The sequence below is a fragment of the Onthophagus taurus genome, unplaced genomic scaffold (assembly GCF_036711975.1).
Source record: "Onthophagus taurus isolate NC unplaced genomic scaffold, IU_Otau_3.0 ScKx7SY_13, whole genome shotgun sequence".
NCBI classification, from domain to species: domain Eukaryota; kingdom Metazoa; phylum Arthropoda; class Insecta; order Coleoptera; family Scarabaeidae; genus Onthophagus; species Onthophagus taurus.
The window spans coordinates 389,332-414,908 of record NW_027248938.1 but is presented as its reverse complement, the minus strand read 5'-3'; the positions used below and the strand labels follow the sequence as shown (position 1 = coordinate 414,908).

Sequence of the window (25,577 nt, the reverse complement as noted above, 5' to 3'; positions counted from 1 at the left end):
TTTTAATGACGCGTTATTGCTGAATCGTTTTTCCATTCCCTCTAATCTGTTCAATGCAGTATCACGAGACTAGCCGAGCTCCTTGACATTTATCGACAATGTAACAACTTATCGTTCATCCTCATTTGTTGTTGTAGTGTTTTGAAAATTGATTGCACAGAACACATAATTGTTCATCCCAAAATCTTTTCCATTGGGTCTCAATATTGTGAGTAAAATGGCAATGAGTAACTGGATGTTGTTGTTGTTAATTCATGTATGTTCCAGAAATAATCCAATCAAATTGTGTCTTTTGTAGAATCGGCTGATATTTTCCTAATCATACTTGTCCAATGCACATTAATACCCAAAATATTCGTTCATAAAATTGAGGATCAGCAAGTGTAAGTTCATTTGGAATCTCTAATTTATTTGGATCTATTGATGTTAATGGTAAACACTCTGTTATTTGTGGTAAAATCAAAAATTCTAATTGTCTAGATATTGTATTTTGATTTAACTTGGGTTTTTGCATAACTAACAGCAGAAGTATTTGAATTACCAATACCTACTACAGATATATTCGTCTTGTTTGTAATTAGACCTAATTTAGTGCACAGATCTTGTGTTATAACATTATGAATATTTCTGTGTTTGTCAATTATACCAATTATTGCTGTTGACAATAAAACATTGAACATTATCTTCGAAAAAAGCATGTGATGTAACAGTCTTAATGTGAATTTTATCTATATCAGCTGATGATTTCTTCATCAATATGAAGTAAGGTATTGTGTTTTCTGTTACATCGTTTGCAAAAGCTGGATTTACAATCGTTTGACCAATAATTTCTTTCAAACAACTGATGCACACTTTTACTTCTTTATTTGTTGTAATCTGTCTGGTACATTCATACTAAGCAATTTAGGACATGTGAAGATAAAATGTGACTCATCGCAAATTAAAGATTTGTTATGAGTCCTTACATATGAATGTGCCTTTTTTGTGACTGATGCTTGTTGATTTGTATTGAAATTATTATTAGATTTATTGCTTGTTTATTTCCGTCATAGTAGGCAAATTCTAAGCCTGACGTCATAGAGATGGGCGCAGTTAAAATGCCATTTAAAATGTCATCTAAAAAGTCACTTAGTTTATTTTATTTTAACACTAATTGAAAAATTGCGTATGGCGATTTACTGTTAGCAACACGGTTAGCAACGAAAGTGTTTGGAGTCGGTATAATCTCCGTCCATGTCTGTGACGTCAAGGCTTAGGTTGTCTATGAAGATTCCCACTCTCGTAATGTTGCAGGATCCAACTTCTCACAAATCATATGGATCAAAAGCAAATCCCATTGTTCAACAGGCAGTAAAGCCTGTTGAACAATAAAAGTGTTCGTAATTGACTGCTGTGACATTCTCTTTTTAATTGTGGTAAATTAGTTATTCCTTTTATATGATTATTGATTATTAAACGTTTATTCTCGAAACGATTTTTTAATAAATCCCATGCGACATTGTAATTGGAAGCTGATGCTTCTAATGAATGAATTGCATTACTTTTTAAACATGATTTAAGGTAATAAAATTTTTGAATGTTGGCGCTTGAATCCGCACCATTCATACGTACATTTTAAATCGCGTTAATTGACCACGTAATGTACATTGCTTTTTTGTTAAAACCGTAATGTCATCCATACTGACGCTTGTATTAAAAGGAAAATCGATACCTGAATAGATCAAACAACGTACTTTCGTTTTCGTTTCAAAGAAACAAATTTTTAAAAAAGTTAATTTTTATTCAGGAACGGAATTACAGGTCGTGTTGCGCGAGATTACAAATTTAGACTTAATTCTAATATGATCTTACTCTCCTTTTATACTTTTATTTGGAATCAGCTTACTCAGATATTAAAAATGGTCTGCACCTACAAGTCCCAAGTGTATAACTCCTCCATCCCTAGATGTGACATTCTCCTGAATGTTAGAGAGTGTTTTTGAATACTTTGAATGCTCAGTTATATCAATCTTTTCTAAATTGAATTCATTTACATAACTGAGATTTTGTAAAAAAGTCACTATCGATTTTAATTGATATATTACCTTTCAGTTGGGAGCTAGATAATTACTTGTTATAATACAATGACGGTTCCGAAATCTAGTTCAATAATTTCAAATTTGTTATTTATATCTAACAGTTAAGTTTAATTATTGGGAAATCAACCAAAAAAAGGGGAAGGAATCAAAAAATCTCCTTTAATTGGATCAAGCCTTGACAAATATATTCTTATCTTCGTCAAGGTACGTCGCAGTTGGAAAACATCCAAGACACAAAGAGAAAGGAAAGGAACAGAGTTAAGGACCAGAAACTTACACAACGGACTTTACAAGCAGCACTTTTAACCCTAATAATAAATTTAAAATTTATTAAATAATAGACCCTCAGGCCGACATTAACATACGACAGAAGGCCGACGCATAAGTTAAACGTTGGTTTAAAATAACACAACCAGGGGTAACGTTTAATAGTTTCGCCTGAGATATCTAGTACTTTTCTAGCCTTAAAAAATGTATCACAAGAGATCAATAGATTACATGCTACAATATCATCCCCTCTTTGATGTTTAGTGAATTAAAAAAATTATAAATATTATAAAAAAGTTCAATGAATTGACATCTGATTTTAAGTTCGATAACTTGGTTTAAAACAACTCCAAATGGTTTGCTAACCAGTCTGACTGTCAAATACCCTAGGACGTCTAACTTTCTCTCGCTGGGTCCTAAGTTTGGCCTGCCGGTCATGTTAGATTCATCCGTGATTGAACTACTGGATAAAGAATACATTTCCAAACAGGTATACATGTCGTATGAGTAGTATAAGAAGGAGAGTTCTGCAACAGGATTATCCCATATTTTGCGCTCTGTGATTGGCTGAAATGCCAATATGGCGGTCAAAAATCTAGTAACTTTTAGTGATTTTCATTTTACATGTTGGCTGTTATGATAGCTTTAACTTGGTAGCACTGTAATTAGTTTTAGTATGAAAATGGCGCTAGTCGTAAAGCGGCAAAAACTACTCTGTAGAGAATAATAATTGTGTTGACTGAAGAATCAAATCAATAAAGATTAGTAATAAAAACAAGAGTATATTAATGTCCTTGGTGGAAATAACAACATAACATGGTGTCAGGTAATTAAAAAAAAAAAAAAAAAATGGCCGAAGGCGCGAACCGCCCGAGCGAGTTGTCGTTAGAGGGAAACCTGTGTAGAAATTGGCAAGAGTTTAAACAAAAATTTGAGATTTATTTGAAAGCAACCGACAAAACGAAGAAAAGCGACGATACAAAGGTAGCGATATTACTTAATTTGGCAGGTGAAAAAGTCTTAACTATATACAATAATCAATTAAAATTTGAAGAAGAGGAAGACAAAGATAATCTTGCAAAAGTGATACAAAAATGTGAAGAATATTGTAATGTGAGAAAGAACGTTGTGTACGAGAGATTTTTGTTCATGAATACGATTCAAAAAGAAGGTCAAGAGTTTGATAGTTTCGTTATGGAATTAAAAGTAAATGCGAAGATGTGTGAATTTTTAGAAGAAGATGCATTAATCCGTGATTGTTGAGGGAAGAAAAGTTGGATTTGGAAACTACCGTAAGGTTAGGTCGTACATTTGAGGCCAGCAAGGAGCATCAACAATTGATGGACGGAGGTGCAACAATGGTCGTGGACGCTATACAGGAGAAGACTAGACGAGGAACAAAAGTTCAACAAAATTATGACTGTAAAAAGTGTGGTAAATCACATAGTTATGGACAATGCCCAGCATATGGTAAAGTATGTGCTAAGTGTGGAAATAAAAATCATTTTGCGGTAGGTTGTAAGCTAAATAAAACTTATAAAAATTACAATAAGCAAAGTAATAACAAAAGCAAACAGGATAATAATTATAAAGATGAAAAGAAAGTCAACAAATATGTTAAACAAGTAGAAAATAAGACAGATAATCAGTCTGATAGTAATGATGACTATTATATAGATTCGTTAATGTTAAGTAATGTTTGTAACGTAAAAAGTAATAACACTGATGCATGGTTGATTGGTGTTACTATCGATAATGTATCGTTTAAAATGAAGCTTGATACGGGAGCAACATGTAATATTTTACCTAAGCATTGTTTAAACAAATTAGACAAAAATTTTAAACTAAATAAATGTAACACAAATGTAATTGTATTTGGTGGTAACCAAATTGATACTGTAGGTTCAATAATTTTGAAAGTGTTAATCAAAGACAAAATTGTAAAAATAAAGTTCATAGTTGTCAATGTTCAGGATAGACCGATATTGGGACTTAAAGTTTGTGAATATTTAGGTTTATTAAATAAGGTTAATGTAATAGATCTCGATTTTAAAGCTGAATTTATAAAAAAGTATAATGATAATATCCAAGGAATAGGGGAAATTCCGGGTACATACAAGCTGAAGTTAAAACAGGGAAGTACGCCGGTAATAAAACCTGTTCGTCGAGTTCCAGAGATAATAAAAGATAGGTTGAAAGAAACATTAAACGAGTTAATAAAGAAAAACATCATTGAAGAAGTGGAGTATCCTACAGATTGGGTAAATCAAATAACAATAGTTGAAAAAAATAAAGGAAAGCTACCAATATGTTTGGATCCGACCGAACTAAACAAGGCTTTGAAATTGGATAATTATCCAATACCCACGATAAGTGACATTCAGAAAAGACTTTCTGGTAAAGAAATATTTACGGTAATTGATATGAAGGATGGATTCTTTCAAATAAAATTAGACCAAGAAAGTAGTCTTTTAACAACGTTCATAACGCCATATGGTAAGTTTAAGTACAATCGATTACCATTTGGATTAAGTGTAAGTCCAGAAGTATTTCAACGAACCAATGAAAAAATATTTGGAGATTTAGAAATAGGAATATATTTCGATGATTTAATAATTGCAACTAAGACAAATGAAGAACACGATTTATTACTTAAGAAAGTAACGGAAAGAGCAAGTAAGTTTGGTGTCAAATTCAACAAAGAAAAAGTACAATTTAAGAAGGATCGAGTTAAATATCTGGGTAGAATATTTTCGAAACAAGGCATGGAGCCTGATCCAGAACAGGTAAAAGCGGTGTTAAGCTTGGAACCACCGAAAACTAAAAAAGAGTTACATAGCATCATGGGAATGTTTAGTTACTTGGCTCGTTTTATACCTAACTTGTCAGAACTTTCTTACCCATTAAGATTACTTTTAAAAACGAACGTACAGTTTGAGTGATCCGAGGCATAAATAAATGCGTTTAACAAACTAAAGAAAATAATCAGTAAAGCACCAGTTTTAAAGATATTTGATGGTAATTTACCAATCGACATGTATGTGGATGCTAGTAGTACTGGTTTGGGCTGTTGTTTAATTCAAAATGATTGTCCGGTGGCATTCGTGTCAACAAGTTTGACAGATACTGAAATTAGATATTCGCAAATTGAAAAGGAATTTTTATCCATATGTTTTGCTGTTAATAAGTTTCATGACTATATTTATGGCAGGAAGGTAACAGTTTATACCGACCATAAGCCATTGGTGGCAATAAATCAAAAGAATATTTGGAGAGTACCAACCAGACTACAACGCATGAAATTAAAATTAATTAAGTACAATTTAGATGTGAAATTTATATCGGGAAAAGATAACATAATAGCAGATATATTATCAAGAAATTACACCAAAGAACCATCTAAACAAGACAATACTTACACTGAAATTGTTCATTCAATTGATGAGCTCCCAATCAGCAACAACAAATTACAAGAAATTATGAAACACACTAAAGAGGATCCGGAATTAATGAAGTTAATGGTATATTTCCATGAAGGATGGCCTCCATTAAAAAAAGATATAAACTCAAAGTTATCGACATATTGGAAAATGAAAAATGATTTGATGGTTAAGGAAGGTTTAGTATACATAAATGATAAATTGTTAATACCAACAAAATTGAGACAGGGAATACTGAAAAGACTACATGAACCACATTTTGGCATTGAAAAGACTAAAAGGTTTGCAAGAAAATTTTTATATTGGCCGGAAATCTCGAAAGAAATTGAGACAATAATAAAAGGATGCCAGATCTGTGAAAAATGTGCAAAAAATAAGACCAAAGAACGACTATTACCTTACAATATCACCGAATATCCTTTTCAACGAGTAGCAGTAGATATATGTGAATGGGGAGGAAAATCATTTTTGATATTAGCAGACTACTATTCTTTCTGGCTAGAAGTCAAAAGTTTAAAAAACAAAACTAGTAAAGAGGTAATCAAAAAGTTGAAGTCCATATTTACAACTTTTGGTATCCCTAATGAAATGATAGCTGACAATAATCCGTTTAACAGTGAGGAATGTAGAAAGTTTGCGAACGAATGGAAATTTAGAATAACAACAACAAGTCCACATCATTCTCAAGCGAATGGTTTAGCAGAAAGAGCTGTGGGAGTTACTAAAAATATGTTAAAAAAGAGCGTGGAGGGGAATGTTGATTTTAAATTGATGTTACTTAATCATCACAACTTTCCAACTAGAACGACAAGTATTTCCCCTGCTGAACTGATATTTAATAGAAATATAAACACTAAATTACCAATTGCGATTAATAAATTAGTACCAAAAAAGATGGAAAAGATAAACATGTATCAAGAAAATTTCAAGAGGTATCAGGAAAAATACAAAACTTATTTTGATCGATCTGCAAAAGCACCAGAAGAATTTAAGGTGGGAGAAAATATAGTGATGAGAGATGTGAATAAGAAGGTGTGGAAACCGGGATTGGTGATGGAAAAGTGTGATACTCTAAGGAGTTATAAAGTAATCGCATCATCGATTAAAGGAAGTTGTTGTGATGTCAATCACTGTCATAACCATTACAATAATAATTTAAACTGTGCTCTTCAGAACGTACACTTGTTACAAAGGTGGATTAACTTGAATAGTGTTACTTCTGAATGGTTTGATCATCATCAAGCCTGATGCTTGGTGTTCTAACATAATTTCTCAAACTATACATTAACAAAAAATTATTTGTAAAAATTACGACCCTTGGTTTTTATTATTTTATAGAAATAAACAGATATGTATTAGAATATTATTTTTTTTATTTATAACACTTAGTTACAGCAGTTTTCTTCCATCTCCTGCAATTGAAGCACTTTTCAGTAGTTGTACTAAGTGTCCAGCACTTGGTACAACAAAGTACCCTTGGTAGAGGACATCTTTTCTGCCAATGTCCTTCTTTCAAGCAAATCCAACACACTTGGGGTACTGGAAAAGGTATAACGTTTTCCGTACTCCAACTTTCTTTTTCTTCTTGTATGATTTGTTCTAAAAGAAGATATTATGTATGAATTAATTATTTAAATGAAAAAAAAAAAATAAACTTACTACTCATCTCTATTTAGTTAACTGTACTCGAAGATGATTGATTACTTGTTTACTTACTACTCAAATTGAATGTAATATATAAACATTTCATATATGTTTATAGTATAGAAACGATTTTTATACAAAAGTAGTTATGACCTAATAAACACAAGTGAAAGGTAAAAACTAACAACATATATCAACATATTTTTTTGATAGTGGTGATTTTTTAATACTTTGAAAGCAAACAGATGAAAAAATGATAGTTTTTATATAAATTATTTTTATAAGAAATCGTATATAAATACATCACCTTAAAAGATACGTCAGTTCAAGAAATAACACCAATAGCAACAGCCAACCACATAGAGAAGACCATGGATAGTCTAAGATTATTGAACAACACATCTAACGGATTTAGAAAATTCAGCCAATAATAACATCGAGTGTAAAACATTCATGCGCTACTAGATTAAAACGTTAGTTTGCTTTTTGATGGGGAAAGAAATGAATTTTTAAGAAAAACAAAATACTATCGTAAAAAAAATGTTTTTAGGATCTCAACAACAAAAAAGAAATTTTGGCATTCCATTTAAAAAAAAGTAGACAGTTGCCATTTTGAAATAATTCGTCCAATTGAAAAGATGATATCACCATCGTGCAGAGAATGTCCTAAAACATATTACTGCCAAATATTTTGAAAGTAGTGCCCATAGTGTGGCTACAAATGTATATTAGCATCTCATTACCAGCTCAATTTACTAATCAAGTTAAGTATATCGTCTGATAAAATTTACTACGTGAATTTATCATTGCGTTTCTACTTTTAAGAAAATATTTTCTTGTGAAAAATGTCAACAAGTGTTTTCATTGAAATACAGTTTGAATCGACATATGCGCAATAAGCATTGGTTGAAACCTTATATTGATAAGAACACAAAATTACGTCAATCCGCTTAAAATGATTTCAAAAGACGCTGTGCGGAAGAGGTAGGTCAAAACCCGGAGCACGCAGTCTAATCGCAAAGTTTTTATTGAAACCTTTTCGGCAATTCAAATGGAGCGACTTCTTGTTGTTTACAACAAACCTACATACGTTGGTTTTACACTTTTAGAAATTTCAAAATTGTTAATGTATGAATTCTATTATAATTTTTTTTGTTATATGGATACGGACAGCTTCACTGTACATATTAACACCGATGACCTATATGAAGATATTAAATTAAATTTAGATAAATTTGACACGTCGAATTACCGTCTGGATAATAGTAATTATGACGGACTTTATCGGGTTACGATCGAAAATGTACGCAAATCGTGTTATTGATGGTCGTGTTACAAAAAAAGCTAAAGGTGTGAAAAAAGCTGTTGTGAAACATAAAATTAAATTTGAAAATTATTTCTACTGTTTAACTTTGAAAAACACTATGTTTGCAAAACAAATCTTATTTAGAAGTTGAAATCACACCGTATAGACGGTATTACAAAATAAATTGCTTCTTTCACCATACGATGCCAAGAGGTTTATTAAAGATGATGGTATAGATACGTTAGCTTGGGGTCATAACCGTACTGTTAGTAGTAGTAGTGAGGGTACATTACCAACTCTTAAACCTTAAACGTTAGCTTTTTTTAATATACCTACTTTTATCATTTAAGAATCTTTATCAAAGAAAATAATCTTGATGGTGTTAATATCATATTGGAAAAATAATTATCCCAAACCAGATTTTAAAATATCGAAATCTACACCTAGTTCTTAGAGATAAACTCAATTTTGATTATGTTGTTAAGCAATCATTAGAATCGCTTAATTGTTACGAGCGAAACAACAACAATGAATTGAACGTTAAAGATCTAGAATCACTGACTAGTAACGTAAGTGTTAAATTTACTGATGAAATGTATAAAAAATATTTATTAACTAATTTATTCGCTGATAACGAAGGAATTGTTTCTGTTAATAATCTTATATGTAAATACCGTAATTTGCGTTATTATTGTGATAAATAGATTTGCGATGCATTGTATTGTGCAGACAATGAATTTGTAAAAAGATGTATACAAGTTTTCAAAGCACTCGACTATGAATTTAATTTTGAGCCTCTGTCGCGAATATCACACCAGAATATAATGGCATGGTTAATAAACAGCATGAGAAATGGAGTTAAAGGGAAACTAGTTGGATGGCAATCCGTTCCCGATTCGGCACATTGGCCCGCTACAAACAAACGCGATTATGATTAAACAATATAAAGAATTACGCATTCTGAGTAACGAGACAGCTGCAAATTTCCTTCAACAACTTGCAACAGAAGAATGGTCTGATGTTTATTGTAATGGAAACGACTTCAATATTCAATTTGATGGTTTCATGAGTATATTTCTTGGACATTTCAATACATATTTTCCATTAAAAAAAATACCTCTTAATAACCGCAAAAGAATTTTTAGCAAAGACCTGCTCGCTCTACGAAATGCAGTAAATGCATTAAGTACAGCAACAAACTATGATGATAGTTTTAAACCTACTTACATTCTCTATAAAAAAACTACATGATAATACTCTTACATCAGCAATACGTAAGTTTTATGACGATAAAATAATAGACGCATCAAACAAAAACCGAGAAGTATGGCGTATTATAAAGAGTCATACAGGAAAATCATTCAAAGAAACTCTACTTTAAGCAAAATTAATGAAGGTCTTAAACTTTTTAAATGAGTTTATTAATTTTAATTTAACTATCAATGAACAGAAATCAAGATGCGTTCTTAACGCCAGTCGGCTGCAGAGTGTCGAATGCATGTCGAATGTCGCTTCCCCGCTCAACCGATTCGGCTCTTCTCAGATTCGCTCCAGGGGAAGGAATTCATTCTTCTCAACACCCGCGAGCGAACAGGGTCGACGCAACTTTAGCGACACCGCTAACACTACCTAACTTCGATAATATACAATTCCTTGCCGAAGCCTTTAACGACACGTTCTCACAAATGAACGCTGGAACTGTGCTTTCTTCTAGCGCTGTAAATATTTCAATCCAACCCAATTCATTTTATTTTTTCATCATCTGGTACTGATGATATACCAATCGATTTCCTAAAAAAGTATCCCGGATCTTATCTAAAACCCTTAACCTATTTGATAAACAAGTTATTTGAGAATGGAATATTTCCGGATTACCTCAAACAATCCAAAATTCGACCGATTTACAAGAAAGGAGACGTCAACGACTTTCATAATTAGCGACCTATAAGTCTCTTAACTGGTTTTTCAAAAATTTTCGAAAAAGTAGCTTACGACAGACTTTATAAGTTCTTCATGAAGTATGATTTGATAAATATACACCAACACGGTTTCCTCAAAAACAGAAACGTTGAAACTGCACTGCATGATTTCACGGAACAAATATATAACGCTCTTGAAAATAAAGAAGTGCCCTGTGGAATTCTGCTTCACCTGACTAAAGCTTTCGACAACATACATCATAATCTATTACTATGGAAATTGGAAAGATATGGAGTGAGAGGTACTGCTTTATCCTGGTTCAGATCTTATCTCTCTAATAGGAAACAGTTAGTCCATTGTACTGGGGCTTCAGTACAGTCCAGAAATGTGATAATATCTAAAGGTCCTTTACTTTTTGTTATTTATATCAATGACTTACATGAAATAAAAGGTAGTGTTCATAATAATATTCTAACAATAAATTTTGCGGACGATACTAACATATTAATCACCGGAAAATGTTTAAATACAATAGTGGATATAGGAAATGAATACCTACATGAGCACTTACACTTACATGAACGCATTTAAAACTAACAATCTACTAACCATATATGGAACATATATACCGGGTGATTCAGACCACCCGTACCAGGAATTTTTCTCAAAAACGCGATTACCTGTAATAAAGAATATGATAATAAAATTGTATATGAAGAATCCAACGCACCAGTTTTTATCACGCTGGTAACACCGGAAGTTGGTGTTAATGACATCAACTTAAAAATTTTTCAAGTTGTCATATGAATAACTTCAGCATTTTTTATAATACATGTTTAGTTATCATTACTGTAATCATCAATAGCACTTAAATGTTGCATTAAATCTAAGAAGAGTTAAAGCAAAAGTTGTTTATTTTTAAAATATCTATTCTACGATAAAACTTAATTCATATGACAACTTGGAAAAATTTTAAGTTGAACTTCCGGTGTTGCCAGTGTGATAAGAACTGGTGCATTGGATTCTTCATATACGATTTTATAATCATATTTTTTATTGCAACTTCTTAGGTAATCGCGTTTTTGAGAAAAATCCCTGGTACGAGTGGTCTGAATCACTCGGTATATAAAATTTTAAATTTTGTGTTTAAAAATAAACATCTTTTTGAGGCAAATATGTTCTACCATGAATATCCTACAAGATTCAAAAAAATTTTTTTTCTTCCGCAACACCGGCTAGCACTAACACAGTCCAGTTTCGGTTATAATTAATAATCAAATTAATAAATTTATAAGAGAACTATTTTTAAGTTATTATGGAATATAGAACCGTACTCTATGTGAGAGTTGTACAATAGTATTTGATAAGGGTAATAATTATTATATTATAATTTTTGTTATTATTGTTACCTTTTTTTTTTCATTTTTGACTTTTGTACGGTTCATGCATAACATTGTATGTTTGATCGCACAATAAATACTAAATACTAAATATGAAGATGTTTTAAACCTAATAGAACCATACATAAGATTACATCTTTAAATAAATAATATATTAAATACCTTTTAAAGTGTTTTATTTATTTAACTTCTCATTTTTCTTACGTAATATTTCATACAATAATTTTTCAGTTTCTTCAATACGTCTCTTAAATCGATACCTATCTGCAGTTGCTTGCAACCATTTCGATCCGTTTCTAGCATTTTTGCTATATTCGTCTTCATCAATACATATAGCACACATCTAAATCTTCTTTAAATTTTCACCTGAAATTACACGTAACTTTAATTCTTTTAAGATGTTCTAGGAGAGTAGAATAAACTCTATAGGTGAATTAGATTCGCGGTACCCGGGTGTAGTGAAGTGTACATTTATTTTATGAAGTCTTAGCAAATCTTCAATTAATTTATTCTTGAATTAATATTTAATTTTATTAATTTATTCTTGACATTGTCACAAACAGTCTTATCAGGAATTCCAAATTTACTGATATGTGCGTCAACTTATCTACAATAATAATAGCGTTTTTGTCAGGTATTTTATATGCTTGTGATAATTTCGAGAATTTATTAATGATGGCCAAAAAATTGGTTCCGTCTGCATTAAACAAATCGATATGAATTATCTGCATCCTCTTGCAGATATATTTTCCATCTTTGCAATTTCAAGTTGTTATCCTTTAGATGATGGATCCATAAAAGTGGTCGATGATCTTTAACTAATGTAAGCTTCGTGCCATATACATATGGGCGAAACTACTTACAAGCGTAGATAACCGTCAACAGTTCCCTTTCTACTGTTGAGTATTTCAATTCGGTTTTATATATAGCCACATTGCAGCATCAGTTGTTACGACAAATGGCTTTTTAAAATCCGGGAATTGTAAAATCTGGTGTTAATTCAACTGAATAATCTATCCAATCTGATCTTTGGATAAATATATTTTTGCATAATCACGAACAAATTTTCTATAGTATCCCAGAAGACCTGTAAACGCTTCAATTTCTCGTTAAGCCTGAAGATATCCTAGTCGTCTGGTTTTGTCGGAGATTGGAAAGAATGATCCGCTCCTTGGGGTTGTTTTGATGTCAGGAATTTTACCTTTGGCCTTGGGTCCAAATCACAAATTTTCCTCACTTTCACAACTTTTTATTTGTTAATCCCGTCGACGACCACTTTGTCCGTCGTGTCACTAAAGTTTTGAAAAACTACCGTCGATACACTTAATCGCGACGTTGACACGATCCTACTGAAATTCGTTTTCGTTTCAAAGAACCAAATTTTTAAAAAGGATAATTTTTGTTCAGGAACGGAATTACAGATCGTGTTGCGCGATATTGCAAATTTAGACTTAATTCTAATATGATCTTACTCTCCTTTTATACTTTTATTTGGAATCTGCTTATTCAGATATTAAAAATGGTCTGCACCTGCAAGTCCCAGGTGTATAACTACGTTGTTGTTAATAAAATACACGTTTAGCCAGAGTAACAATATATCGTCACCCTAATTAACTGTAAGTAGCTCGTTTATCAGTTATATCAATATTTTTAAAGATCCATACAATACTTAGGTGTTACGAGGTTTTTCCATGAAATCCCAAAGTATCTGGAGTTACGAAGTCACAAGATCATTACAAAAAGGTGAAAAAAATAAAAGAAATATTTTTGTTGATGATCAGTATTTACTTATTTGAAATTAAACAGAATGGTATTTCAAGAAAATATAAAAAAAAATATATATTTCTTAGAACTAGCATTAATTTACTTAAAATTAATTATAGCAAATTATCATAGACTGCGTGGTAATTAGAAAGCATAGCGGTTTTTAATGCCTGCATGGAGATGTTGAAACTTTTCTTGTTTAATTTTCAATTTTTCTTGATAGAGTTGTGGTATCTAATTAAAGGGTATGCCTAAAGGTACCTTTTTGTTAAATCTAATTGGGAGAGGCTGCCAGTCCTCAGTGTGTCGAAGCTTAAATTCAAGTGTACCATTTGGGTTATAACGTAGTTTACGCAAGTCAGTTACAGTAGGATCTCCTGATCTTTTTCCTGGCTTAATAGAAGGTACAGACTGCATGCTGCTAAAATTTCGGAAAAAACTGTACTCTAAATATTTTACTTGATATGGTTCTGGTCGTTTACGAGCTTTTTGAACATGTGACAAGAAATCTGCAGGCACATTTATAATTTTATTTCGTAGTTGCCATTCTATGCAAGAGTGCATAGAAGCAGTTTCCATTTGTGTGTGGCCACGTTCTAAATATTTCTGGACAACACGCACTTTGTGATGGACGGCAAAATTACGTAAGGCACTGGACAGAATTGCATTGCGGTTTTGGCCAGTACAGCATCGCTGAAAAAAAATTAGTTTTTGTCCAGATTGAAGATGTGGCGGCTGAGTTTCTGCAAAGTAGCGAATTATTGTAGAAAATTCATTTGCACCCACCGTTTCTTCTATTTCGCTCCATAAGGAGCAATATCCAGCATGTGTTTTAATATCGAAAATAGTGAAGTTGTGTACAGCTAACTTTGTTTTATAATACAAGGTGGAGACATTTAATTTTGGGCACAAAAGAACTGCCTGCAAGTCCATAGTATACACTTTGTTGCTCTCACTGCTTTTATCCTGCTCCTTCTCCTCTCTGGCTTCTTTTTTCCTTTCTTGATGCTTTGTGTATTCTTCTTCTAAAATATTATTCGCATTTTTTAGCCACACATAATTTGTCCTTCTTTCTTTGAAATAGACTCAAATTCATGTCGTTGAAATAGTGGTCAAAATAAGTAATAGAAAATGGCTCGACGTTCCTTTGATGACACCAATCCTCAATTACTGTAGAGTTCATATAACTGTTGTTTGGACTGCCATTGTGGTTCGAGATATAATTTCTTAGATGTTGATCTGCAATAATGCGACTCCATCTTTGGCAGAGTTTCAAAAAATAGTTTAAGGGAATCTATTCTTGTAACATCCAATTTTCTCCTTTTCTTTTGAATTGGGTCCTCATTTTTCCGGTTTGTCGCAGTTTCTATAGCTTCGTGTCATCATCAGCCGTAGTGTGTAAACCAAGTTCTGTTTCGTCTTCTTTCTTTTCACGTTGCCAGGTACGCGCTGTCCATTCTCCTATTCCCAGTAAATTAAGAATCATTCTTTTGCACATCTTGAGTGGTTTTTCGTAAATAGTAAAGCTATTTACCCTTCGTGAGTTCTCCTCGTCCTTTCGATCTCTGTGTCGTTGAGTATCACCCAATTTCATATTCAGCTGCACAAAAAGTTTTTTATGTTTTCAACTCAATTTCCAAAAACTGTCGAATTCTGATTTTCTATCGTCCTCAGGAAATAAGTAACATTTTAAAGTAGGTTTTTTTGCTGAACCTTTGATTTTTGGTAGATATTTTGCACGAACACCTTTCGTTCAGAACTCGTTGTTGCTTTGGAATGCTGTATTCCCATTTCCCATAAACTATCTTTTTTCCTTTATAAGAGTCGCCTAGCTGTCTTCTTGTTTTATTCTGCTCCCTCTTCCAGTTGCCTTCTTTAACGTGTCTTCATTTCAGTCTTTTTCTTCTCAAAGGCTCTTAGTTTTCCGCATTTTCTTCTTCGCTATTCAAGTCTTCAGTAGGTCGATAATCAGGATCTTCGGCTATTGATGTTTTAGTAGTATTTTGATCCACGCTGCCTTTCACAATTTGATCCCTAGAAATATTCCGATGAGTTAGGCTCCTAATCTTTTTCTTTGCAACTATGAACTACAGTAGGTTGATAATCTGTATCTTCAGTTTGTGACGCCTCATTGGCATTTTTCTCAGTAACTTCTATGTTTTCGTCTTCCAAAGTATCTTCAGATAAGAAATATACTTCAGTAGCTTCTATCACCACATCTTGTAAATTCCTTGCTGTGTTCTGTTGATTGGAATTAGAATTTATCTCTGTTATACTGTGTTCTTGAACTACAGTATATTCCACATTGTTAGGTGTCTAGTGCAAATTTTTCGTGCACGGGACACCATCTAATAGTTGGCACTTTACAAAAGTAAATAAATTAAAAAAAAAACAAACATTTACTTCAAAAATTACTTAAAACAATATAAATGTACATTACCTTGTTAGAAGCGATGCAAATTACGGCTCACGGTTGACTTCGACCACACCTAATTTAACATTACACACAACTATAACCTCAATTTCAGCTTTGGAGATATACGAGGTTTTCCCTTTGCACAAACCGTTACGGAGTTACGAGGTTTTTTTTAACGCTATACCGACTAAATAAACTACCATGGAGTTACGATGTTTGATCACAACGTAGTTACCAAGATATGTATAACATATGTATGTATAATTGCTAAAAACATAAAAGAAAATCAATGAAATGGATTAATTTTTGAAATCTAACAACATTAACAAACTACATACATATACAATTATTAAAAAACAAACGTATAATATTGTAACGGTTTTATTTGTAATAATTTGAAAACGCGAAATTTTTTTGGAAAAAAGTTACTTATTTTAAATATGTTTGAAGGGTTGATGAGGGGTTAAATTTTCTTAAATTTTCGGATCGTGGGTTTTTGGCGGAACGAGTTTGACGCGGCGCACAGTGATCTGAAAACACTCAAAACCTGATCGAAAATCAATTAAAAAAAAAAATTTATAGTGTTGTTTTTTTAAATGTTACATATATTTTAACTATTAATAGACTCTTAGTGAAGTTTATGAAGTCTTTGATGTTTTATAATAGCTACTGCGCGAAATAAATTGCTATTACAATTACCTTATTTTGTATAAGGAAATTTTTAAAAAAAAAGACACAACTTTAGAAAACAAAAAAGATGGTATATCACTACTTGAAAATATTGTGTCGTTGGTTTCTTATAAAGTACAGAAAGGTCTTCATTTTACGCCTTTCCAAATTTCAAAAGATGTTTGTTGAAAAAAATTACAACCATTTCTATTGACGTCAATAAATACTTATATTTTTTGACCATTCAATCTTTTAAATTAAATATCTTGCGAGCGAACAAAATCGAACAATTGTAGCTAACATTTTTTTATTGCTGAAGGTATGGTGTACATAGCATAAGAAAGAAATCTTGCGCCAACGTGCGCCTTAACCAAAAAATTGGCAGTCAAAGATTACTTAACACATAATTGTGGATCTTATTTATCAAGAAGCAAAAAACAAACAAGTACGCAGATTTAGAGAGTGTCACACAAGAAAATGTGGTAGACTTCAAACAAATGAAGATTTATTTAAAAGACTATTACTGAGCTCCGATCCATTTATTAGTAACTTTTATAAAGAATGTTCAGAAAGATATAAAAATATGAATGAAGACATGAAAAATTTACTTATACTGGATAAATCTCTAGAAGAAAAGGAAGGTAAAGAAGAAGTGATGATGATGAAGAAAGTGAAGAAGAAGACAATAATGATGAAGAAGTAAATATAGAGACTCACACAAATTGAGATAAATAACAAAATATTTTATATTATCTCGAATAATTTGAAATGTATGTGGACTATCTCAGTATCATGGGAAAATTTTACTATAAATAGGCTGCAAACTTACGTATTATGGTCTCCAATATCACTTCAAATTAAGAGCGATGAGTTTATTCTCGAATAGTTCTTAAAACATTTTTAGTAAAAGCTAATTAAAATTGAGCTATCTAACCAACTAATTCTGCCAATTAATTTTGCCACATTTTTATCAAATTCCATTTCTGATAGGGTAAAAAAATATGGGGCGTTCCATTTAAAATTTTCGACTTTCTTACCATTGAATATGGAGAAACGATAATTCAATTTTTGACCACCCTGTATAAGATACTTTAATACAATAAATGACAATCTGTTTGACAACATCTCAAGAGTAATCGTGCCAATTTAGAGCTTTTTTGAATGAACGTTGGCTGAGATATAAGGTTTTAAAGAGCATAAAGTAATTTGCCAAAGAAAAACTTAAAAACAAAATAACTCGAAAACGAAAAATGGTAGGTACCAATAACTTTTATCAAAGTCAACTTATTTTGTCGAATATAATTAAAAGGTGCATTAAAAACTATAGCATTCCATTTAAAATAACGAAGTTGTGGTCTACATCCGGTGGACCGGAAGTGGCGGCCATCTTGAAAGTATTTTAGATCGAAAGCTTCGAATGAATAATCCATGTTGTCAAAATTTCAAACCGCTACGAATAGTGGTACCTAAAAAAGTTCTAACGAACCAGTTACGTGAGACATCCGGTATAGGTCCTCTATAAAACAATTTAGATAGGAATTTGCGATCACGTAATTACACAAAAAAATGTGAAGTAATATACGTCTAATGTTTTGCACAAAATTTTATAGTAATATTCTTCTTTAAAGTCCTAATTTATATGAAAAGAAAATGAGTATGAATTTAAATAAAGTACTGCTTGCGTAGTACTACTTCCGGTTGACGAATTTAATTCAAATTTTGACACAACATTACCCTTTTGGTCTTATAATCATATGCCAAGTTTCATAAAGCTAGCTAATTGCTAACACCAAAATAATATTTTCGATCGGGTTTTCTTACCGCTCGGACCACTGTGCGGCGGGCCGTTCTTGAAAACGTAGAGATTTTGGAGAAGTGGTTGAAGCGTTGAGCTAGCGACGAAAGTTTAAATTTTATTAACATCCGCGTGCGTTTTTTTACGTTGAGATCAAATTAAGGGTTTAGTAGTGCCCTCCAAAGTTATTTCGGGATTGTGGGTCTCATTGTGAATTTTTTTCGACGATTAAGTTAGTTTTTGCAAATTTTCGTCGGTACTCCTTTGGGAGGATTTTTCAAACCACGTTTTGCGTTTTTACGCGTGCTTCTAATAAATTTTCGTGCGTGAAGTGAGACGGTAAGAATAACGTTAATTCTTTTTCTCATTGTTTCGTCGGTTATAGTTTTTTTAAAAAAAAAACTATAACTTTTTTTTTAAAAAAAGCGTGTTTTTCAAATATATATGAATTTTGAGAGAAATATTGAATTAAATATATAATTTAATATAATAAAGTTTGAGATAATAAAAAAGAAAAAGAAAAAAATATATAAAAAAAAAAGAATAGAACAGTTTATTGTTACTTACCTAGAATTATGTTTGATATTTTTATACTCACCTGAAATAATTGGTTATTTATTATTATTTGGTTTAGTTTATTTTTATTTCATTTTCTTACTTTTTTGATTTTGTAAGATCACAGTTAACTCGAGTAAACTTTGGTTAAATTAAATTTTTTGTTTCTTATAGTTTTTGAATGATTATTATTATAATTGATTTATTTATTTTTTTACTTTCACGAAAAGTTACTTTATTTTTTTAATTCTTTTAATAGAGTATTATTATTATCCGTTTTGTTTTCTTTGATTTTCGTCATTCACTTTCACTTCAGAGTGGGTCCTGTTGTGATTGGCATTGAGACAAGGAATACTATCGTAGATAAACTGGCGCCCTATAAAAAAAAAAGAAATCCACCCTTCTCTACTGAGATTGCCGGCACCTTGTTTTTCGTGGCGTTTTGTTTTGAGTTTTGGATTATTAATTTTTTTTGTACGCTACAATATATCAGTTCACATTCAATTTGAATTGGATGAAACAGGTTATATTTTTCATTTTGCAACAGTTCAAAGTTGTTGCGGTAAGGTTGACTAGGTAAGGAACTTGTTAAATATTTTATATTTTAATTTGAATTGGATCCATTTTCATATTCTAAACAAATTCTATTTACTACAGAATGTTTTTTGCAAGTAAATGATAGACATTTTGAACACTTTATTGACGCTGTTGTACGTATTTTCTCTATTACACATAAATGGCAAGTTCCACGTTTCGCTGAGGGTTGTTCGTTAGTAGCCTTTTCTGCTATCGATTGAGAGTAATTGCATTTTAAAAATGCTTCCATATCCGGTGGTAGGGTCTTATTGGTTGCTCTATAGTGTAAAGGAGGTTTCATAAATCTAACGGATAGATTTAAAAAAATGTCTACGCCAGTTTGCTATATTTGTTGGTGAAAACGAATATAAAACATTCGCATTTGTGCGAGCAATATTTAATAAATCAAAATAGATTCCACATGGCCATTTTTTTGTAATGTGAGTTACCGTCTAAGTGGCACACAATTTATCTAGTGTCAACTTTGACAAAAGGTGGAGTTACCTTTTGTCGAATTATAATCTATTATTATTTCTGGCTTATTTGTGACTACATTAATTTTTTCATATACGCACCATCTAGTTGCTTGCGGCAATAAATTTCTTGAAACTTGACATACAAATAGTGTACGGAAAAATATTCGATGACGATATACATCGTCATATCTGCCCGATCGCCGTTTTAAGGGAGAAATCACTCTTTCCGATTTTGAAGACAAGTTATTTTGACGAATCTGATGTCCGTTTTCGAGAATTTAAAATGGCGGAATTGCGAGCGCACTTTTTTTAAAATGTATGGCGGATTTCTAAAAAACGGTTAATATCAAAACTATCCCTAACAGTAACGAATCATGGAAACTCATCACTACAAGTAGCGATGCGACGTGGACGTGATAGGCTTCTCATCCCATCGGGGTGCTTTTTGAACGTGAGAGGCAAGGGGCTCTCACGAATCGGGCTGCTTTTTGACCTATACTTTAAAATTAGTACAGACAGTAATGTGGAGAGTTGTCATTTGTTACAGCAAAGAATGCACATTTGATGTTGCTTGCACATATTTAATTATTGCAATATCATTATTAGCAAGTTATTGCAGTTTTTGAAACAGAAGTCTGCAGGCGTTTCGCATTTGTCGGGCTTTTCTGCAATATACCCACATTTCCACCAAGCGTATCGAAATATATACTTAAATCTCGAAGAGAGAGAAAACGGGTTGTGTATTAAAGATTGTATTTTGAGGATGTTGTTCCGTAAATATAAATTTACATCATAATTATACAGCATAACAATGTCAGAAAATTGTCTTAAAAAATTCTTCCAAGGCCTAAAAGTATAAACTTCTAGCGACTGAATGAACCAGTTGTTCCAGCGGGAATCGTAAAAATTTGGATGTTTTTATCGCCTTTATCAATATTGACAATACGGTAGGATTAGTGGGTGCGGCGATCAGACACAAAAAGTAACTAACTTATTACTTGCAATATTTCGAAACTTTATTGTTTCTTCTACAGGCAAATTAATTGACTACTCATTAATGGATTATTAACTACTCACAAAATGGATGAAAGTTTCATCCATTTTGTAATGGTCAAATGATTGTGGCTTTTTTGGTCTTAATGAGTAGTCAAGAATTGTTTTGATGAACTTCAACTACCCCGATTTAATTTAACTATGATTAATTGCCTGTAGAAGAAACAATAAAGTTTCGAAATATTGCAAGTAATAAGTTAGTTACTTTTTGTGTCTGATCCTACCGTATTGTCAACAGTTTTTGCGATCAAAAACTCCGCCTAGCGTTTTTATCAATATTGTCAATTTTTTTTTCAGTCTGGCCAGTCTAGGAATCTAGCAAAAGAACAGAGTTTTCCCGGGTGTTTGGTAAAAACCGTGTTTGAACCAATTAATGGCAAGATCGGATGTTATCTTGCCTGATTTTGTTGCAAATACGGCAATATTGTCTGCTTTGTACAAAGTTTTTACATGCATCACTACTTGTAGTGATGACTTTCCATGATTCGTTACTGTTGGGGGTAGTTTTTGATATTAACCGTTTCCTAGAAATCCGCCTAAAAATTATCCTCATTTGTTACATTTTCTCATCAAGGTTGTACAATTTTTAAACAATTCTGTATCCTCCATTTTGAATTCTCGAAAACGGACATCAGATTCGTCATCAGCGACCTCTAAAACCTCTAATGACGTAATTACTCAACAATCGTAAAAATAATTCGAACATATCTCCAAAATCGGAAAGGGTGATTTCTACCCTTAAAACGGCTATCGGGCAGAAATGACAATATACGTGTCGAATATTTTTCCAGACACTACTTGTATGCCAAGCTTCAAGAAAATCGCCGTATGGCACTTCCCAAGTGTTACTTGTAAGTTGAATGTATAAAAGGTTTTAAAATTATCGCAATATTGAATACGTGCCCGCTCGGAAAATATTGAACCTTTGAATATTTCTATAAACTCACCAACAAAAACCGATGAAGAAGATGAAGAAAAAAAATGTCGATTCCGACAAAATTGTCATTACGGACCTGTATTTTTCAAAAACGTGCAAACGAGCCGAAACAAACCTTCATATATGACTCCAAAACTATTTATAATACCTTTATATCCCTAAATACATCCCGTAATATAAATACCGCCTCATAAATCAGCAATTAATGTGTAAATTTCTTCCCTTTTTATGGAAAAAAAGGTATAAAAATACCTTTTTTGCCATAAAGACAATATATTTTTTTTTTAATTTTTTTTCATAAAAAAAATATATACAGGTGATTCACATAAGAACCGACACAGAACAGGGACATGTAGAGGACAATAAATTAAGACGACTTAACACAACTTATCTCTATACTAAGTTGTACTCCTGAGGAGTTATAGGCCTTCAAAGTTGGGTCTTAAATTTTTAAAATATTGAATATCTTCGTAATACATTAAGTTAGAAAAACCAAATTTGGTATACGTTATGAGTGTACCGAGGGTATTAATTGGTAGCAAGTTGAGACCAATTGAGGCATTTGAAAGGGTTGATTAAGGGTGATGGTCCCCTAAGTTTTGACAGATTTTTTTAACCTTTTGGAGGATTTAACACATTATTACCTGATTTCACGTGGAATTTAATTCTAAAACTTTGTCTACTCTTATTATTTTTTGAAAAACATGTCGTTTTCATAAAAAACTCAAATAACTAAAGACACGAATTTCGTTAATGCTACTTAAAATCATCGAAAATTCAGTAGTCGGCTGTGAAATTGTACGTCAAACTTGACAAATAGGTTATAAAACCTTGTCGTCAAATAACTTTATAACCTATTTGTCAAGTTAGACAAATAGGTTGGTCGTGCGGTTATTATAAACATTTCGAAAAAATTTTATTAGAAAAATCGCTTCAGAATAATGTATCCTTCAACCGTATAATGCTCTGATCCAGAAGATACGGCACCCCTGTATATCGCGTGAAGTTTACGAAGTTTATTGAAGATAAAATAAATTTTCTTACTTTATATAGAAATTTTTCTACGGCTTTTTTCACTTTTTTCACTTTGTTTCAATTTCACATTAATTTTAAATAATGCACAATTTTTAAAATAAACAAAAATAGAAAGATGTTAATGTTCCCGATGTTACCCAGATACTGGAGCGTTCCGGGACGCACTAGCGCTACTCTGAGTATGGTTACGGCACACGAATTTAACCAGAAAATTGAGTAGAGGGGAAATCAACTCAACAAATCAGCCCAGTAAATCAAAAAAGAATTTTTATTATACTTTATATACCAGAAAGTGTTCATTTTAAACTAATTAATTATAAATTATTTCATAATACGATTAAAACTCATTAAATCTTGAAGAAAAGAGGGAAAGAAAGAGAAACTCTCCGTGGGGATGATAATTTAAAGTGAAAGTTTCCCTTGAATTGAGGAAGATCTTCATCAAGCGTGTCTTTATTACATTCGACGCGACGGTTTGTTTCAATTAATAAATGTATTACATAGAACGTAGATTCAAGGAGTTTTACAGTTCTTTTAAATGTTTACATTTCAAGTTACACGTGAAAATGGTTTAATTCTTTTTACTTTCTAGAAGGTGAAAAATTCTAAGAAAATACAACGATAAAGTTAAATCTGTAAATTAAAAAATTATTTCTCTATTTAATGTTAATTAATCTCAATTATGATTAAATAAGTGCATTATATGTGCATGGAAATGGAATAGTTTACGATTTAGTAAACTCCCATTATCCACCAAGCTTCGGCAATCAAACACTATTCACATATATTATCTCTTATAATGCGAAAGAAAAGAGAGATGTGCGTGTGGCCAGATGGAAATATTAAGAGTGCAGGAGAATAGGTGTGGATGTGGAAACAAAAAGGGATGTGTTTATGGAGAAGAGAAGGGTATATAAGAAAGAGATAGTGGGTGGCAAAAGATGGGTGATAGAAAAGTTGTACGAAGAGATTTTTCATTTTACATTTAAATTTATAAACATACTAATGACAAATATATTGGGAATAATAAGGAATTTCATTTCAAACCGGTAGCAACTTTTACCAATATGGATAAAGCAACTATAATTTCGTTATTATTTTTAGAATCGACTTACGTATCTCATAAAGGAAAAGCAGATTATAAATATTCGGTATGGTAGTCACTACTATCTAACTGGTTGCCGACCACGGTGAAACGGCAAAATGCAAAAAATGTTTTATCATTCTGAAAACAAAGGATTAATTGCTCATTTATTAAATATGCACAAAATAAACATTAAAGAGCAACTAAAGGCACGAGCTTGTCTTGCAACTTTAAATGCACCAAGTACTCCAGGCACATCCACGCCCAACAAATAAAATTAACATATTACTGTTTGAGAAAAACTGAAAAACACTTGCTGCATGTCTCGCTAGAATGACATCATCAGACGGGTGTCGTTTTCTGTTTTCATTTCATCCACGGACTTACGAGAAACCCTTCAAGCTCGAGGATTTGTATTGCCAACTTCTTCAAACACTATTAGTAAACTATTATGAAAAAATTCGCGCACATATTATTGAATTCATAAATAAAACTACGGAAAATGAAATAAAATTTAGTCTTACATTTGATGAATAGTCGTCCATTTCTAATAGACGTTTTATGACCTCAGCTGTTCCATCAGCTGGATCAAACGTAGTGTTTAACTTGTTATTTGATTTCTTTTTGATTTTGTATTTTCTTACAATTCGTATATTTAAAAATGTTGGTTTGGGTTTTTTCTTTTGTATAAATACTCCCATTTTGCTGGCTTATTGCAGGGTGTTTAGATTTGAGCCTGGTAGATGAGACAGCTTGACCAATATTTTTTTGGTATTCTCGGGCTAAAACGTCCTGTGTATGGCTGAACGCAGGCAGCCAGTACTTTTTATAATAGTTTTTATTATAAAATATTATCAAGTTGGTCGCAATTTCCGGTTCAGCGGAAATGAACAACAATTGACATTTTCAATGAAGCTCCATCTTGCATAAATATAAATCATTCACTGATCTGCGGCAATTAATGTAAGAAGTTTTTTAAAACTTCTTTACATTCATTCTCTTAATCCATTCAGTTCCTTTCCTATTAATAACAAACCCAATTTCGTTGGTTGCTTAACGGTTTGCACGAAATATTATAAATACTACTCTTTCATTGTAGCTGGTAACTTGAGCTTTCTGGCGAATCTACAAGCCATGAAACCTAATTTATTTCACAATTGTC

At 32.0% G+C, this 25,577-nt stretch overlaps 1 protein-coding gene across 1 annotated transcript in view; it reads right to left on the bottom strand.

The window, feature by feature from the left end:
• The window catches only part of LOC111425082 (neuropeptide CCHamide-2 receptor-like), a 43,429-nt gene extending 19,960 nt beyond the window's left edge, over positions 1-23,469 (bottom strand). The window contains exon 1 of the mRNA XM_023058847.2: positions 23,341-23,469. The gene's annotated coding sequence lies outside the window, so the exon portion shown is untranslated. The remainder of the gene's footprint in view (positions 1-23,340) is intronic.
• Between the last annotated feature and the right edge of the window lie 2,108 nt (positions 23,470-25,577).